At 40.6% G+C, this 20,000-nt stretch overlaps 1 protein-coding gene across 2 annotated transcripts in view; it reads right to left on the bottom strand.

Moving 5' to 3' along the window:
- Asator (tau-tubulin kinase asator) overlaps positions 1 to 20,000 on the bottom strand; it is a 304,756-nt gene that overhangs the window by 267,929 nt on the left and 16,827 nt on the right. The window contains exon 1 of one of the 2 annotated variants that reach the window (XM_070090932.1): positions 3,977 to 4,108. The exons of the other annotated variant lie outside the window; for it this stretch is intronic. The gene's annotated coding sequence lies outside the window, so the exon portion shown is untranslated. Of the gene's footprint in view, positions 1 to 3,976; positions 4,109 to 20,000 lie in introns of those variants that run through there. 2 annotated transcript variants of the gene reach the window in all.

Raw genomic sequence — 20,000 nt, forward strand, 5'->3', positions numbered from 1 at the left:
TAGTAATAATAATAATATCTACAAAGGTTACTGCTAGTTTTATTCAACACTTAGTGTGTGACTGATTTAAAACTATAATTCCCGATTACACATTCTTATTATATTGGTAACAGTAGGAGTAAGGTCAAACAGCACCTGAAGAAGCTTGATTTATGAGGATAGGTCCAATTCCTCGGATGGTGAGCCCCTCACCGGCATCAATGAGCAGTAGACTAGCAGAGCCAGATCTGAGGGAAACTTTCCAATGTTTAAATTTTTCGACTTAATTTCCTTTGGATATAATATATCATTTCCTTAATAGGCGTCTGTGACGTTCATTTCCATAATGAGCGTCCATGACGTTTATTTCCATGAGCGTCCGTGGCGTTCATTTCCATAATCAATGTCTGAGGCGTTCCTTAATCAGTGTGTGGCGTTCTTTAATCAATGAACGTCTGTGGCGTTCATTTCCATAATAAGCCTCCGTGGCGTTCATTTCATAGTCCTTGTACTACACAGCGTTGGTGTAAGATTTCAAACAAAACATCGAGTAATAAAGAAATAATTATCTTTTTATGTAAAACTATAAATCCAACCCCTTAAGGGGCTGATGTCAGTGAGGGGTTCTTAATCCAAGGAACTGGAATTACCTTCCTCATCCTCTGCTCAAACCTGACTGCCCCCCATTCCTAAGAATCTGCATCATCCAAAAGGGTTTAGTGCCTTCCCGTGAAAAATAATAATTATAATAAGAACTCATCCAACTTTTCATTAATAAACATAAACAAGGCTCACCTGAAGAGCGAGAGGATATTCACCTGGAAGTGAGACGAGGTTCACCTAGGAAACGATAAGAGGCTCACCTTCCAGGTTAGATGAGTTTCACGTGGAAAATGTGACTACGTTCGCCTTCCAGGTGAGATGAGGGTTACGTGTAGGGTGAAATAAGATTCACCTTTCAGGTGAGACGAAGTTTATCTTCAAGTGAGATATGGCTCTTTTGGGGGCTTTGACGAAGTCCAAGTGGAAGGTGAGACGAGGTTCACCCTCGAGGGAAGACGAGGTTCATCCTCATATCACCCTCCAGATAAGATGAGGTTCACCTGGAAGGTGAGAGGAACTTCGCTTCGAGGTGAGAAGAGCTTCACCTTCCAGGTGAAACGAGGTTCACCTGGAATATGTATATGCTATAGTATCAGGTGAGCTGTCCTCAACAAGGCTTGAGTGCTTCACAAGCTTGCTAACAAGGCTAGGTTTTTTGGTCATACTCTGGCCATATGTAGCATTGATTTCACCGACGATCCTACAATATCTGTGGTTACAAAACTCTTGCAGGTGAGATCATGGAGCTTCTAATACATGCTGGTGCAGCAGCTAGCCTCACATACGGGGGCCATGGAAAAGACAAGAGAAGACATGTTATCTGCAGAGGACTATCTACCTTTCGTTGCTTCTGCTTAGGCAAATTAGGCCAGGATAGTATTAGGCTGTGCGCCTTCTCCCTGGCCTCCATTCCCTACGGCCACATTACTGTTTTCATAAACTAGGCAAAGAAAATTACTCTGCCTTACTAAAAAAAACTACATGCATATTCAGCAGGAATAAAAGAAGAAATGTTGACTTGTATTAACCTGCTGGCGATGGTGCTTTTGCAGCTGCTGTTGGTGTTACTACTAGTATCACTTCAGCTACTACCACTACTACTAGCCACCAAAACTATAAACCTCCTACCACTACTGCTACTGCAATTATTCTCTTGGACGCTACGCCTACACATCCTCGGCTTGATCGCCAGTGATATTTGGGTAGTCCAAGAATTAGTGACTAATGCAAAGATGAATTCCTTTACCACAGCCAGCCCCAGGAAAGAAGGCTGTATTCATAGGCAGAACCTTGAACTGTACAGGATGAATCTGATATTTTCAAGCCTTGATTTGAACGTTTTGAACGTGGGGGCGATGATTTTTCAAAATCCTTAACTGATATAACAGTATTGCTACATCAGAGACATCAATTGAATTCACTACAACTGACAGTTTTCTCAAATTTTGTTTGACACTCATTTTCTTTTGACTCTGTTTACTAAATTTTCTCTATTAGCTCATGAGCTAGCGTTCTAGCTGGTCTAGGCTTAGGAGTGTATAAGATGTTTAAACACACTGCTTTAAATGTCTACAGAGTTTGCATGAAGCACATTATATGCCTTGAGTTGTGATCAGTCATGAAGACTTAATTAAGAATAGCACAGAAAAGTCTAGTGTATAGCCTACAAGTTTTATAAAATTTCTGTATATTTCCTAACTTTGATATCTCTTCTGCTTTGAGAGTATGTCTGAGCTCTTAGCAATATACCGTGCGTTGAAGAGAATCATCAGTGATGTAGCAGCCCTTACTTTGAAAGTTCTCTTACTTCACCTTAATACCGCCCTGGCAGAGGCAGCATTTGCTGGGCTCCCTGGAAGCTAAGTAGTCAGACATACTATTAGATCTTTTAGATGCTCCTTGCCTCTTCTTATTTTGAGATCTTGTTTTCCACGAGGAGCAGATGTCGGAATTCTTTACTGGGAGGAATTTTTTACAAGCAGAAAGTTTTCAACACCTTTCCCAGTGGAGGACTTTACTGGACGTTCAGCGTCTTTCTAAAACAATTTTCATGATTTATTTATCGGTTGCTATAACAGATCTATAACTTTCCTTTCTCAAAGGCATCAAATACAACCTTTAAATGTTTCCTATCTAGATATCAAAAGTAAGCTATATTATTAAATTCGAATGGATCATGTACAACCTAGGGAAATGAAAAGTAATCAGGTTTGATCCAAGGGTAAGACAGCTCCAATTCCTTGGATCAGAAGCCCTTCACCGGTATCAAGTCACCTTCCTGGAAGCTGGAAGTGGCCAGTTTATACGTCAGGGGAAAGCCCGGCATCATCACGATCAACACCAAACACTAGTTATCTTTTTGACAATGACACAATTATGTATGGCTGGATAATCCATATGACATCCTAACATCAATTTTAAAATGTTATTATTTTACAAAAAGAAGGTTGATACCAGTAGGCCTATGAGCCAAGAAATATGGCGGAAGCCTAAAGGAGCTAACAACTTTGTTGTGGGCAAGGATGAAGAAATTCCATAAATTATTCGTACCCCTAACTTAAATCGAAAGTATGATACACTGAGATTCAAAGATACAACGTTAGTGAAGCAGGTTTTGTGAAACCTAACCCAAGGCGAGTGAAGTATGAGGTTCCTGGCCCCCATAACTCGCGTGGGTTGGGCCAGGGGCAGCGCCGGGAGTGTCCTGTCAGCTGGCCGCCGCCGCCGATCGATTCTGATACGGTGCGGTGTACTTTTTGTATTTAGTTCTCTTACACTTCTTATCGTCGAGAACAATGATCGTTATCGATCTTGTTCTTCCTCCAGAAAGTTCTGCCTGGAGGAGACCGATATGACATGTACTCGCTCTTGCAACTGCTGCAGCTGGGAGTGAACGATCCGGCACGTTCCACACTGATTCTACAGGGATTGTAGAACATTATATACCGGGAGTATTTGCTTGGCTCGCCAGCTGTACGGGTTAATGTTAAAAGTGTTGCCTGGTTCCCGCGCTACCTAGCAGACGATACGTAAAGCGCGTCGTCTGCTAGCCAAACCCCAACTAAAAATAACTCACCCACCACTGCCTGTTTTGCTCAAATAACGTTCACCCGCCATTCCCCCAGATGTTCCATGACAAACACTGCAAATATAACTGCAGAAGCATTGTTATAACTGCTACGCATTGCTCAATTTATCCATCAGGACTCCGATACGGTTCTGTCTAGACGTGATCGAGGCAGATCTGACGTTTCTCCCCCATTTATCGACCTCGCTCACCACACATTTTCCACACAAACAACCCTTCCGGAGGTTGATTCCTGTACCGACGTGGCACAAATGCAATATAATTCAGCACAAGGGCAATGGTAGTGCCTTCAGATAGAGAACTTACCTTCATATTCCAGAGGGGAGGAGTTGGTGCAACAACCCTAGCACAGATCAGCGACCACTGCAGGGTGCTGAGGGAGCCACCTAGCGGCCGCCTCGCCCAACAACACAACCCGCCATACTCAAACCCGCGCACACGCACTTCATTCTCTTACCCAACAAATTCCAAAAGTCTGTTGGTTTACACGTCATGCTTTTATGTCATTCAACGCACAGCTTCAGTACCTGTGTGCTTTACGTGACTTGCATGCTGTTCATCCGGCTAATTCTCACTCAAACTCGGAACACTGTTCGTGCTTTACTTTCTAAAATAATGATTTTACTATCACTTATGTATTATCATTGTGGAATAAAACAAATCGATACTTTATACAAATATGGCACAACATGATGGCTCTCATGGAGACATTTAAGCTGTTGAACAACACTGATAACGAACCCCGGCAATGTTAGAAAGCTGTGACGTAGAAAAATCTACAACATTAACCTTGCCAACCCACAATGCAGGATAAACGGGAAATTCTTCGTCAAAACAAGAACTAAATCTCTTGTAAGTCTTCCTGATGAAGTCGTCCAAAGAGGAACATTGTTTTGGTTTTTAAAATTCAACGCTATAAAAACGGGAAAAAGAAAGAGAGCCTTCATCGAGCATATATTTCATGTCCCATATAGGGTCATAGATTTAACACTATGTAAATATATTTATGAGTATGTAATTTTGGCTAATACATTTCTGTGTCAAAATTTTGATTGCTAGAAAAAGTCAGAGAATTTAGATAACTCAACAATATTCAAAAAATGGTTTAAATATTTGTCCACTGTGACACATTACCAAAAAAAATCCAGCTAAATACCTTAACTACACCGAGTGTACTTAAATCTTATTCTTTGTAACTTCCCTAATTTACCAATTATGTAACTAGATGAATCCATTATTCTTCTTTCATCTTTTCAAAATAACTGAACATTAAACAATCACAATAATCTCTATTTCTATATTTCTTAACCCTGTATTATCTGCATAACATTCACACTACATATTGATCTCAGACTCAACACTTGCAATGCCTCCAGCTTCCTCGCTGCAGCATACAGTGACCATGACTCTCACTCATACAGAAGCGTCGGGATCATTACATATTTAGCATACATTGACAAACTTCTTACCCACAGATTCCCCAAGTGATTCTGCTCATTCCAGACCCACCTGGTGGCAACTCTTCGCTAAAGGTATATAATTATAGTCACTTCCTCCCTGCAACTTGGCTTTTAGTTCTTCATTCCCTAGACTTCCATTTGATCCCATCATTCACCTGCATCTCTCATCTTTTACACAACCTTTAACAGCTTCTACATTTTTTTCTTCAAAATCTCCAACAATCACTGCATCATCTACAAACACGATATAACGATGCACTTTCTTTTGACACCTGAACCTCTCCCAAACACTCTAGCTTCATTTATTTTGCAATCCCATCTTTAAGCATATTAAACAACCACATATTCATGTCAAAAGCCCAGTTTTGCTGAAATATATTTTCCAATCTTTCCTGCATAACCTAATCAGAGTTTCACTCTTATAAAAACACTGAGATTTTTAGCGGTCCACACATGGAATACCATCCACATGATTTCCTTTCTACTGCAGTCACATTAATTTTTAAAATCGATAAATGCAACAACAGCTCTTTTTTTTTTATCTAAGTACTGCTCACTTTGATCCAAATTTCGTACTGCCAACGCACGTTGCAGAAACGTTCCCCTCGAGGAAGGTTCCTTGACGTTGGTGAGGGGCTCTTGATCTAGGGAATTGGATCTGTGCTCCAGTTCCCTGAATTAAGCCTGAATGCCTTCCACATCTCCCCACAGACGCTGCATAATCCTACGGGTTTAAGCCTCCCCCTTGATTATAATAATGCAGAAAAATCTTTTCTTGGGACAACATTTGGGTCTACGCAGAGATTTATCAAGTCATAACTCGATGCAACTCTACACAGAGCGAAACTTTGTCTTAATGAAAATTTGTTCTTTTTAAATGTTTTAATTGAAATACTTGATCTTCCTTTCCTAAACCCACCTTGTTCCTCTGCAATTATACTTTCCCTCTTTTCGGTCACTTTAACAAGAGAGGTGAAATGCACTGTATTTTGTATACTCAATAGATTTATTCCCCTGCAATTCGTACACTCGTATTCTCTTTCTCCTTGTACAAAGAAAATGTGCATTCTTTCTTCCAGTCTTTTGTTGACTTTTCTTCTTACATATGTACGTTAAACAAGTACACCAGTCATTGCAAGACTTTATTCATACCTGCTTGCAGCATCTCAACAGAGACATTTGCCGATGATGACTGTTTTTGTGTGTCTGTGTGTGTTGGTGGATGGGTGAGGTGTCAGCAGTGGTGATGTTTGCTGCTGATGACTATGTGAGACAGCAGTGTTTGCCGCTGACGGCGGGATTGTTCCCACCTGATATCATCTGATATCATCTCTCTGGTATGTATATACTAAACACAGCATTATTATGATTCTTGGGATATACTAATTATGTTCAATATAGTGTTCAGTGAGGATGGGGTGTTCATTGCTGTACAGGGGTAATGTGCTCTCTCTTCGCTAGGAAAAAGTAGAGGACATGAACGCTGGTGAGAATATAAAGGGAATGTAAGAGACGAACAATAGAAAATAGCCACTTGACAATGTCTTTATCAATAGTACGATGCACATGAATACACAATAGACAGTTACTGAGATGAAAAGTAAAGCAATTATTATTCACATGAAAACATGAAGGGGTCAGTATAATGTATGTAGAGAGGGGAAGCGAAGAGGGAAGACCTTGGTAACTGAAGTAGCACCCCAGCTCAACTCTCCTCAATGAAACAAAAAATCCTAGACAATCTGCTTAAGGATGACAGATCTATAGAAGAAAAACAAGAATTCGGATTTTTAACCCAGAAAAGTTAATAACTAAGGGTAACCCAAAGTAGTCACACAGTGTAGATTCTTTCCATTGTTCCTTTCCTATGATGAGTCTCACAGCAGTCAAGTAACTCCTAGATACTATTTATTAACTACTAGATCAAGAGACGTCAGTCAGCTTGCCAGAACACTACGTGGCTGATGTGAGGCAACAGTTTGGCTAACAGAACAAGTTTATGTATACCATAAAATATATTTATCTAAATGCGTCTGCAAGAGCTGAGATATAGCTCATGGATCCCTCCTTCACTCTTAGATTAACTAGTGTGGCTCACTCCCTGCCCTGTATTGAGTTGGCTTTCAGTACATCCATTATTAAAGTATTTTCTACGAACTTCTAGTTCCAAGTGAGTTATCTCTGTCTGCAGTTCAATGGGAATTTACTTGAATCTTTATTTTAGAGATAGGGATCAAAGTATTATTGATGTTGGACAGAGTAACTGCGGCTTTAATGGCTCGACCGCACTGGATGTGTATTGTGTTTTGTACTAATAATGTTCAGACGAACTGTTGTGTCAGTCACACTTTAAGTGATGAATTAAGAGTTCACTTTATTCACTGTAAACCTTTTCACTGCTGCCGTCTCACAGATTACTACAGTTCTGAATTGTTTTCACTGCTGCCGTCTTAAAGATGACTACAATTCTGAACTGATTTCACTTCTGCCGTCTTAAAGATGAATCTACAATTCTGAATTGATTTCACTGCTGCCGTCTCAGATATGACTACAATTCTGAATTGATTTCACTGCTGCCGTCATAAAGATGAGTCTACAATTCTGAATTGTTTTCACTATTACTACTTTCAGACACTGTATGATTCTGGCGGGTTTAGCGCTTATATATGACTGTAATAATAATAATTACTTTTAGAATTAAGCAGCTACCAGAAGAGCGCCTTGATACCGACGATGGGCTTTTCAGCCAAGAAATTGGAGCTAATCTCCTTTTCCTTGGATCAAACGTGATTATCTCCCATTCCCAGGTGTTGGATGACCCCTGTGGGTTTAGCACTTCATAGTAACATAATTATTTGAAATTTTTTAAGTGTTTTCGCCCATGTGTGTACTGTGTTGCAGGTGTAATATATATATATATATATATATATATATATATATATATATATATATATATATATATATATATATATATATTGTGAGTGTGTGTGTGTGTGTGTGTGTGTGTCGTGCCGAATAGGTAAAACTGGTCAATTAGCAAGAACTCATTTAAAATTAAGTCCTTTCTAAAATTTTCTCTTATGCTTTTAAATATATATTTTTCATTTATCTTAATTTACAAATTAATAATTTCGTACTAACTAAATATATTTTAGATAAGTTTACAATAATTCAGTAATAAACACAATGAAATATATTTTACTCGTTAGGTTCAGAATGATTTTTGCTAAATTAGTGAATACACAAATTTTCGCTTGTCTTATTCGGCAAGAAGAGCGTTGCTATTTAAGCCAGAATCGCAAGTTTTACCTATTCGGCGCGACATATATATATACCTATATAATGCAAATAAGATCACAGTAAAAAGGTGATATCACAATATGGAGAAGAATCACTCTGAAAAAATAGTAGAATTAGAAGCGTTTTTGTGATTTCTCACATTATCAAGGAATTGTAAAAATAAAAAGTCAACAGGAAGGCATATAAGGAAAGAGACTATATCTTTCACTTACCTTATAACACCTGACTGTATATAACACCTGACTGTATATAACACCTGACTGTATATAACACCTGACTTCATGAAAAGTCATCTGTTGTATGGTAACTGTGAGGTGTAGTCTTCCTGTTGATTTTTTATTTTTACAGTTCCTTGATAATGTGAGAAATCACGAAAGGGCATGGAATTCTACTATTTTTTGACAGTGGTTGTTCTGCGTATATACATACATATATATATATATATATATATATATATATATATATATATATATATATATATATATATATATATAGGTATATATATAGGTGTATATATAGGTATATATATAGGTGTATATATAGGTATATATATATGTGTATATATATATGTATATATATATATATATATATATATAATATATATATATATACCTATATATATATATATATATATATATATATATATATATATATATATATATATATATATATACCTATATATATATATATATATATATATATATATATATATATATATATATATATATATATATATATATACCTATATATATACCTATATTGGAAGACTTGAAGATAACCTCGTTGGTCATCGAAAGTGTGTCAGCTTAAGATGAACTTTACTGCTCCATCTGTGTTAGTCCTCCCTCGTGACGGGTGTCCTGGTTAAACATAGTTGTCCCTCACTTTGTTACTGTCATATAGATCAGGGTAGCCGCTTGATGCAATTCACTGAATACTGTTTGAAATGATTCATTAAGATTATACGTGGCAGGTTGATGCAGTAACCCTGCGAGGGGAAGCATAGTGTACACACACACACACACACACACACACACACACACACACACACACACACACACACACACACACACACACACACTTTATTCACACACCATCGCTCGCTCAGAGACTTTTAGAAAAAGTGGACAGACAAACATCTGAAGCTCCTCTATTAGTGAGTGAAAGCATAACAGAATCATGTGAGGGAGACTTATGGGCATGTGAGAGAGACTTATGGGCATGTGAGAGAGACTTATGGGCATGTGAGAGAGATTTATGGATAAGTAAGGGTGACTAATGGGTGATTAAAGACATTCCTGAACACATTGCCACACTCACACTGTCAAAATAATGTAAGTAATAGGGTAACTGAAAGTTTATTTTCAGACAAGAGCGCAGAGACAGATGATATACCTCAGCTGTACTGGGATGGACGGAATGGAGAAGAGAGAAGCGACCGAAGGCGAGGAGCAAGAGAAGAGACTGTAGGGAGAGACAAATAGGCAGTTCCTCTTACAACCGATGGGACCCGGGATCGATTTACAGGTGGAGTGAGATTTATAGACAAGGTTACAACAGATAACATGTTTACCTAGCAGTAAAAAGTACCTAGAAGATAGTCTGGGGTTGCGGGTACCTGCTATGAATTCCAGTGACAAATATACCACATTATTTTATTAGATTATCCTGGGCTAATTACCGAAAGAACGACTTCTTCAGGAGAAGAAATAAAAAGGAGTGGGAGGGGAACTGAGGTGGAAAAGGAAGGAAGGGCTGGGAGGGGAATTATGAAAATGGAAAGGAGAAGAAGATGAAAGGGTGAATTGAGAAGGTTGGGAGGGAAAAGGAAGATGAAGTGGAATTGAGGAGGAGAGAAGGAAAGGAAAGGAAGATGGGAGCGGAACCGGAAAGGTAGGACGGAAAGGAGACGAAAAAGGAAGAGGGAAATGACGTAGGAAGACAAAAATGGGAAATTAGGTGAGAAGGGAAGGAGAGGTTGAACATGGCACCTGGGCATGGCGGCCACCTAGACCGTAATTAACCATCACTAAGTTATGGAAACAGTGCGTCTGGTGTGTACGTTTGACCCCTGACGTTAATTGACGACAGTAATGAATTCATTCATCTCACGGTGGTAGCTGCCTCGCTCCAGCTAACACTACACTTACTGTTGCAAGTCGTAGGTGTGAACTAAAATATTACAATTTTAAGTCCACTTCATCCTCCACGAGCGCTACGGATTTTTAAACTCTTGGTACTGTTTTTCTTCACTGCTAGGATAACCACAGTGAAAACACAGAACAGTTAAAGGTTTTCGTCTGGACGAAAAGTAATTTGAGTAGTTTTCCGGCAGATTTCCTATCGCCTATGTTTGAGATCTCTGATAAAAACTCGCATGGAGCCAAAATTTGTAGCTGTGCCAACATTCAAAAGACCACAGTATACAGCCTGTTGAATGATCTCATTATTTAGGATCCTCAAGCTCCCAGAGCTCCCGAAGAGGATCCCAGAAAGAAAACGAAATATACATATCAATAATCTTCTGTGTTTCTGTCTTCATGTGGGTTATTATTGAGCACTGAGATATGTTCATTACACTTTAGTTATCCATATATATATATATATATATATATATATATATATATATATATATATATATATATATATATATACATATATACATATATATATATATATATATATATATATATATATATATATATATATATATATATATATATATATATATATATATATATATATATATATATATATTTAACAAAAAGCTAAGCTAATAAAAGTACTGAATGATCAAAAGAAAGACTTTCTTGGTTAACAAAGAGAAATGTACACAAACTAATACTAACACAGTATCATTGTTCACACTCAATATATTTAATTTACACCCAAAACATTTTTCTCACAAATCGCCTTTAATCTTGCCTGATGTCCGCTGATCTTAAATTCTCGGGCAGAAGAAAATCCTTTTATTTTAAGGTTTAGCTGACAGCACCGTCTCGCTGGACGACGTCGGGGAAGAGAGAGGCTTTCCCGTCTCAGTCTGAAGGTCGTGTAAGTTTAGATGCAGGAGGTTTACAGAGATACACTGTACACTGCGGTTCACTCTGGGTAGAGCTTTGCCAGAGCGAAACGATGTCTCTAATAAAGGTTTGTTCTTTACCTAGTGTGTTTCTGTAATGTTTGCTAGCAATACCTGCCATTCTATACAAAGTTACAGTAATTAGAGCCACCTATATTAGCTCTGTCCTTCATTATTCCAAGAGTGCATTAACTTATATGTCGCGACGATATTAACGCCGCGAAAAGATTTATCTCGAAATTTCTCTCTCAAAAGCGGATGAAAACATAATTATGTACAATGCGTTTCTTTCATCACGACCGTAAGCCAATGTTCCATTCAAATTTCCAAGAAATTTAATATTTATTTTAATTTTTATATTTATTTTCGTAAATTAGTTAGCTCACGAAAGCACTTTTATAAGTGCCAATAACCACATTATCTCACATCAAACATGCATCAGCTTCAAGCGAGAAAAATACAAGTCACAGTACCGTGGCTGCAACAATTTACAACTAACCCAAAGTTTGTAGTGAAAACATAATTATAGTTTGGTCCATCCTGGTCCTCTATAATGTTCCCCTCAAGAGAGGGGATAATAAAACATTATGTGTTTAATTATCATAACCTGAGTTTTTTTTTATCAGCAGTGATACGTATTCATTACACTAGTACACTATAACACAACACACACACATAGTTTTAAGAGGTACAATAATGCTCTTTGAGCAGGGAGTGGACATAGTAACGACCAGCGAAGAAGCGGCGCCAGGAGCTACGAATCGACGCCTCCAACCACAAATAAGTAATTACAAATAGGTGAGTACACACACACACACACGTACACACACACACACACACACACACACACACACACACACACACACACACACACACACACACACACACACACACACACACACACACACACACACAAAACCTGGAGCCACATGGGGGTCCCGAAACATGGAGAGCCAAGATGTTGGACGTGGTGCTGGAAAACCTCATGCACCAACATGTTAAGGTCACTACCAGAGTGAGAGGGGAGGATGAACCAGCAAGATTGGACCTTGTGTTCACCCTGGGCAGCTCAGACATTGAGGACATCAAGTATGAGAGTCCCCTAGGAGCTAGCGACCACGTGGTTCTGTGCTTTGAATACATAGTAGAGCTGCAAGTGTAGAGAATAACAGGAGTTGAATGGGAAAAGCCTGACTATAAAAGAGGGGACTACAAAGGGTTGAAGAACTTCCTGCGGGAGGTCCAGTGGGACAGAGAACTGGCAAGAAAGCCAGTAAATGAAATGATGGAATATGTAACAACAAAATGCAAGGAGGCAGTGGAAAGGTTTATTCCCAAGGGCAACAGTAACAACGGGAAGACCAGAACGAGCCCCTGGTTTACCCGACGGTGTAAGGAGGCAAAAACAAAGTGCAGTAGAGAAGGGAAAAAGTACAGAAGGCAGAGAACACACGAAAATAGGGAGATCAGTCGCAGAGCCAGGAATGAGTAGCACAGGTAAGGAGGGAGACCCAGCGACAGTATGAAAATGACATAGCATCGAGAATCAAGACTGACCCGAAACTGTTGTATAGCCACATCAGGAGGAAGACAACAGTCAAAGACCAGGTGATCAGATTAAGGACAGAAGGTGGAGAACTCACAAGAAATGGTCAGGAGGTATGTGAGGAGCTGAACAGGAGATTTAAGGAAGTTTTTACAGTAGAGACAGGAAGGGCTGTGGGAAGACAGCACAGAAGGGAACATCAAGAGGGAATATACCAACAAGTGTTGGATGACATACGAACAACTGAGGAGGAGGTGAAGAAGCTCCTAAGTGACCTTGACACCTCAAAGGCGATGGGACCGGACAACATCTCCCCATGGGTCCTTAGAGAAGGAGCAGAGATGCTGTGCGTGCCTCTAACCACAATCTTCAACAACACATCCCTTGAAACTGGGAAACTACCTGAGAAATGGAAGACAGCTAATGTAGCCCCCATATTTAAGAAAGGAAACAGAAACGAGGCGCTAAACTACAGACCTGTGTCTCTGATATGTATTGTGTGCAAAGTCATGGAGAAGATTATCAGGAGGAGAGTGGTCGAACACCTGGAAAGGAACAAGATTATAAATGAAAACCAGCATGGGTTCATGGAAGGCAAATCTTGTATCACAAACCTCCTGGAGTTTTATGACAAGGTAACAGAAGTAAGACACGAGAGAGAGGGGTGGGTAGATTGCGTTTTCCTAGACTGCAGGAAGGCCTTTGACACAGTTCCCCACAAGAGATTAGTGCAGAAGCTGGAGGATCAGGCGCATGTAACAGGGAGGGCACTGCAATGGATCAGGGAATACCTGACAGGAGGCAGCAACGAGTCATGGTACGTGAAGAGGTATCACAGTGGGCGCCTGTGACGAGCGGGGTCCCACAGGGGTCAGTTCTAGGACCAGTGCTATTTTTGATATATGTGAACGACATGATGGAAGGAATAGAATCTGAAGTGTCCCTATTCGCAGATGACGTGAAGTTGATGAGAAGAATTAAATCGGATGAGGATGAGGCAGGACTGCAAAGAGACCTGGACAGGCTGGACATGTGGTCCAGTAACTGGCTTCTCGAATTCAATCCAGCCAAATGCAAAGTCATGAAGATTGGGGAGGGGCAAAGAAGACCGCAGACAGAGTATAGGCTAGGTGGACAAAGACTACAGACCTCACTCAGGGAGAAAGACCTTGAGGTGACCATAACACCGAGCACATCACCGGAGGCACACATCAACCAAATAACTGCTGCAGCATACGGGCGCCTGGCAAACCTGAGAACAGCGTTCCGATACCTTAATAAGGAATCGTTCAAGACACTGTACACTGTGTATGTTAGGCCCATACTGGAGTATGCAGCACCAGTCTGGAACCCATACCTGGTCAAGCACGTCAAGAAGTTAGAGAAAGTACAAAGGTTTGCAACAAGGCTAGTCCCAGAGCTCAAGGAAATGTCGTACGAGGAAAGGTTGAGGGAGATCGGACTGACGACACTGGAGGACAGAAGGGTCAGGGGAGACATGATAACGACATACAAGATACTGCGGGGAATAGACAAGGTGGACAGAGATATGATGTTCCAGAGAGGGGACACAGGGACAAGGGGTCACAACTGGAAGCTGAAGATTCAGACGAGTCACAGGGACGTTAGGAAGTATTTCTTCAGTCATAGAGTTGTCAGGAAGTGGAATAGCCTAGCAAGTGAAGTAGTGGAGGCAGGAACCATACATAGTTTTAAGAAGAGGTATGATACAGCTCAGGAAGCAGAGAGAGAGAGAGGACCTAGTAGCGATCAGTGAAGAGGCGGGGCCAGGAGCTGAGTCTCGACCCCTGCAACCACAATTAGGTGAGTACAGTTAGGTGAGTACACACACGTACACACACACACACACACACACACACACACACGTACACACACAGACACACACACGTACACACACACACGTACACACACACACACACACACACACACACACACACACACACACACACACACACACACACACACACACCAGAACCACTGTGTTAGACTACATCGAAGATCCTCAGCAAGTCGCTATATATGGGACAACTACAAGACAACTCTGTGTGAACATTCACAGTAGAAGCTTCAGTGAGAATCCCTCAGTGTGAGGTAGTAGGAGGAATGCGTTAGTAAGAGATGTAGTGGAGACTAACGCCATACATGGATTAAAGTCGATATGACCGAGCCGTAAAGGGCAGGTAGTATGCCACACCAGGTAACCAGGTAACCAGAGTCTGACCCGAGTTAGAATACACACACACACACACACACACACACACACACATAGGTGAGTACACACTCTTCAGTAATTAGAACCATCTTAAAATGTAATGTGTAGCAATCCTTTTTAAAAGGGGAAAAAACGCAGCCGGGGTGGGCAAGCGGATACTTAGCCACTTAATGGGTCATAATGAGGCTAAGACCCGTATCTAGAGAAACTGTACTCTTTCCTGACGAACAAAATACCACCACGAAAAAAAAGTCTCGAGAAAATGCAAAAATATATATGTAGACTGGTGCCAGAGCTGAGTACGAGGACTTCCTGAGTTGCATCTGAAGAAACACATAACACAAGGTAATACGATCAGAATATGCAAAATACTTGGGGACACAGACACAATAGAGTTGGAGAGACACTACCTAGGGAGGAACCAGCACGAGGATACACGGATGAGAACTGCAAACCTGACAGAGATATCAGATGTTATCAGGAGAGGTGTACAGAAACCAGCTACACAGCGACACATGTGTAAATAAAGTCATGCAGAAATTTAAACGTAAAAAAGATGGTGAAAGTGACTCAGGTCAGCTAATCGAAAGATAGAAGGCAGACCCAACAGCTAGAGCTAAACTCCCCCTGCCAACTCAAATAAGTAATTTCAAATAGCTGAATACAAATACGAAATTACAAGCAAGTGGTTACAAATAGTTCAATACACACACACACACACACACACTGAGAAAACGACAAGAGAGAGATCGAACCATTACAGAGTGAAACAACATGAGCGACAGGTCAAGAAAACTGTGAGTGTATGGGGCAAAAATCTCTCCCCCGTAGCTCACACATTCATACAGACAGAAGAACATGCAAGACTGGGAAGAACAGGAGACATTGAAAAGCATTTATAGACCATATCCGAGATTATTCCTTGAGTATTCAGCACCAGTGTGAAGCCTGGAATGGTAATTCACGTAGATAAACTCGCGACAGTTCAGAGGGTCGCCACGAAGCTGAACCTGATAATAAATTGATCAGAGTTACAAAAAAAAAAATATGTTATCTATACCAGGAGTTTTTTAATAATTTTTTTAAGTCACTGAGTTTTTTCTTTAGTGGAAAGAAAAGAGAAGTTTTTATAATCCAACTAAAATAAAAAGTTCTTTAAAATGAGCCGAGGTAGGATGATAGCTTTCAGTGTGTAAATGAACCGAGGTAGGATGATAGCTTTCAGTGTGTAAATGAACCGAGGTAGGATGATAGCTTTCAGTGTGTAAATGAGCCGAGGCAGGATGATAGCTTTCAGTGTGTAAATGAACCGAGGTAGGATGATAGCTTTCAGTGTGTAAATGAACCGAGGTAGAATGATAGCTTTCAGTGTGTAAATGAGCCGAGGTAGAATGATAGCTTTCAGTGTGTAAATGAACCGAGGCAGGATGATAGCTTTCAGTGTGTAAATGAGCCGAGGTAGGATGATACCTTTCAGTCTGTACATGAGCCGAGGTAGGATGATAGCTTTCAGTGTGCAAATGAGCCGAGGCAGGATGATAGCTTTCAGTGTGTAAATGAGCCGAGGCAGGATAATAGCTTTCAGTGTGTAAATGAGCGCCGAGGTAGGATAATAGCTTTCAGTGTGTAAATGAGCCGAGGCAGGATGATAGCTTTCAGTGTGTAAATGAGCCGAGGCAGGATAATAACTTTCAGTGTGTAAATAAACCGAGGTAGGATGATAGCTTTCAGTATGTAAATGAGCCGAGGCAGGATGATAGCTTTCAGTGTGTAAATGAGCCGAGGCAGGATAATAGCTTTCAGTGTGTAAATGAGCCGAGGTGGGATAATAGCTTTCAGTGTGTAAATGAGCCGAGGTAGGATGATAGCTTTCAGTGTGTAAATGAGCCGAGATAGGATGATAGCCTTCAGTGTGTAAATGAGCCGAGATAGGATGATAGCTTTCAGTGTGTAAATGAGCCGAGGTAGGATGATAGTTTTCAGTGTGTAAATGAGCCGAGGTAGGATGATAGCTTTCAGTGTGTAAATGAGCCGAGGTAGGATGATACCTTTCAGTGTGTAAATGAGCCGAGGTAGGATGATAGCCTTCAGTGTGTAAATGAGCCGAGGTAGGATGATAGCTTTCAGTGTGTAAATGAGCTGAGGTAGGATGATAGCTTTCAGTGTGTAAATGAGCCGAGGTAGGATGATAGCTTTCAGTGTGTAAATGAGCTGAGGTAGGATGATAACTTTCAGTGTGTAAATGAGCCAAGGTAGGATGATAGCTTTCAGTGTGTAAATGAGCCGAGGTAGGATGATAGCTTTCAGTGTGTAAATGGGCCGAGGTAGGATGATAGCTTTCAGTGTGTAAATGAGCTGAGGTAAGATGATAGCTTTCAGTGTGTAAATGAGCCGAGGTAGGATGATAGCTTTCAGTGTGCAAATGAGCTGAGGTAGGATGATAGCTTTCAGTCTGTAAATGAGGCAAGGTAGGATGATAGCTTTCAGTGTGTAAATGAGCTGAGGTAGGATGATAGCTTTCAGTGTGTAAATGGGCCGAGGTAGGATGATAGCTTTCAGTGTGTAAATGAGCTGAGGTAAGATGATAGCTTTCAGTGTGTAAATGAGCCGAGGTAGGATGATAGCTTTCAGTGTGCAAATGAGCTGAGGTAGGATGATAGCTTTCAGTGTGTAAATCAGCTGGGGTAGGATGATAACTTTCAGTGTGTAAATGAGCTAAGGTAGGATGATAGCTTTCAGTCTGTAAATGAGCCGAGGTAGGATGATAGCTTTCAGTCTGTAAATGAGCTGAGGTAGGATGATAGCTTTCAGTCTGTAAATGAGCCGAGATAGGATGATAGCTTTCAGTGTGAAAATGAGCTGAGGTAGGATGATAACTTTCAGTCTGTAAATGAGCCTAGGTAGGATGATAGCTTTCAGTGTGTAAATGAGCCGAGGTAGGATGATAGCTTTCAGTGTGTAAATGAGCCGAGATAGGATGATAGCTTTCAGTGTGAAAGTGAGCTGAGGTAGGATGATAGCTTTCAGTCTGTAAATGAGCCGAGGTAGGATGATAGCTTTCAGTGTGTAAATGAGCCGAGGTAGGATGATAGCTTTCAGTGTGTAAATGAGCTAAGGTAGGATGATAGCTTTCAGTGTGTAAATGAGCCGAGGTAGGATGATAGCTTTCAGTGTGTAAATGAGCCGAGGTAGGATGATAGCTTTCAGTGTGAAAATGAGCCGAGGTAGGATGATAGCTTTCAGTCTGTAAATGAGCCGAGGTAGGATGATAGCTTTCAGTGTGTAAATGAGCTGAGGTAGGATGATAGCTTTCAGTGTGTAAATGAGCTGAGGTAGAATGATAGCTTTCAGTGTGTAAATGAGCCGAGGTAGGATGATAGCTTTCAGTGTGTAAATGAGCCGAGGTAGGATGATAGCTTTCTGTGTGTAAATGAGCCGAGGTAGGATGATAGCTTTCAGTGTGTAAATGAGCCGAGGTAGGATGATAGTTTTCAGTGTGTAAATGAGCCGAGGTAGGATGATAGCTTTCTGTTTGTAAATGAGCTGAGGTAGGATGATAGCTTTCAGTGTGTAAATGAGCCGAGGTAGGATGATAGCTTTCAGTCTGTAAATGAACCGAGGTAGGATGATAGCTTTCAGTGTGTAAATGAGCCGATGTAGGATGATAGCTTTCAGTGTGTAAATGAGCCGAGGCAGGATGATAGCTTTCAGTGTGTAAGTGGGCCGAGGTAGAATGATAGCTTTCTGTGTGTAAATGAGCCGAGGCAGGATAATAGCTTTCAGTGTGTAAATGAGCCGAGGTAGGATGATAGCTTTCAGTGTGTAAATGAGCCGAGGTAGGATGATATCTTTCAGTGTGTAAATGAGCCGAGGTAGGATGATAGCTTTCAGTGTGTAAACGAGCCGAGGTAGGATGATAGCTTTCAGTGTGTAAATGAGCCGAGGTAGGATGATAGCTTTCAGTGTGTAAATGAGCCGAGGCAGGATGATTGCTTTCAGTGTGTAAATGAGCCGAGGTAGGATGATAGCTTTCAGTCTGTAAATGAGCCGAGGTGGGATATAGCATTCAGTGTGTAAATGAGCCGAGGTAAGATAATAGCTTTCAGTCTGTAAATGAGCCGAGGTAGGATGATAGCTTTCAGTGTGTAAATGAGCCGAGGTAGGATGATAGCTTTCAGTGTGTAAATGAGCTGAGGTAGGATGATAGCTTTCTGTGTGTAAATGAGCTGAGGTAGGATGATAGCTTTCTGTGTGTAAATGAGCTGAGGTAGGATGATAGCTTTCAGTGTGTAAATGAGCTGAGGTAGGATGATAGCTTTCAGTGTGTAAATGAGCTGAGGTAGGATGATAGCTTTCTGTGTGTAAATGAGCTGAGGTAGGATGATAGCTTTCAGTGTGTAAATGAGCCGAGGTAGGATGATAGCTTTCAGTCTGTAAATGAGCCGAGGTAGGATGATAGCTTTCAGTCTGTAAATGAGCCGAGGTAGGATGATAGCTTTCAGTGTGTAAATGAGCTGAGGTAGGATGATAGCTTTCAGTGTGTAAATGAGCCGAGGTAGGATGATAGCTTTCAGTCTGTAAATGAGCCGAGGTAGGATGATAGCTTTCAGTCTGTACATGAGCCGAGGTAGGATGATAGCTTTCAGTGTGTAAATGAGCCGAGGTAGAATGATAGCTTTCAGTGTGTAAATGAGCTGAGGTAGGATGAT

The sequence above is a fragment of the Cherax quadricarinatus genome, chromosome 33 (genome assembly GCF_038502225.1).
Source record: "Cherax quadricarinatus isolate ZL_2023a chromosome 33, ASM3850222v1, whole genome shotgun sequence".
In the NCBI taxonomy this organism is placed as follows: domain Eukaryota; kingdom Metazoa; phylum Arthropoda; class Malacostraca; order Decapoda; family Parastacidae; genus Cherax; species Cherax quadricarinatus.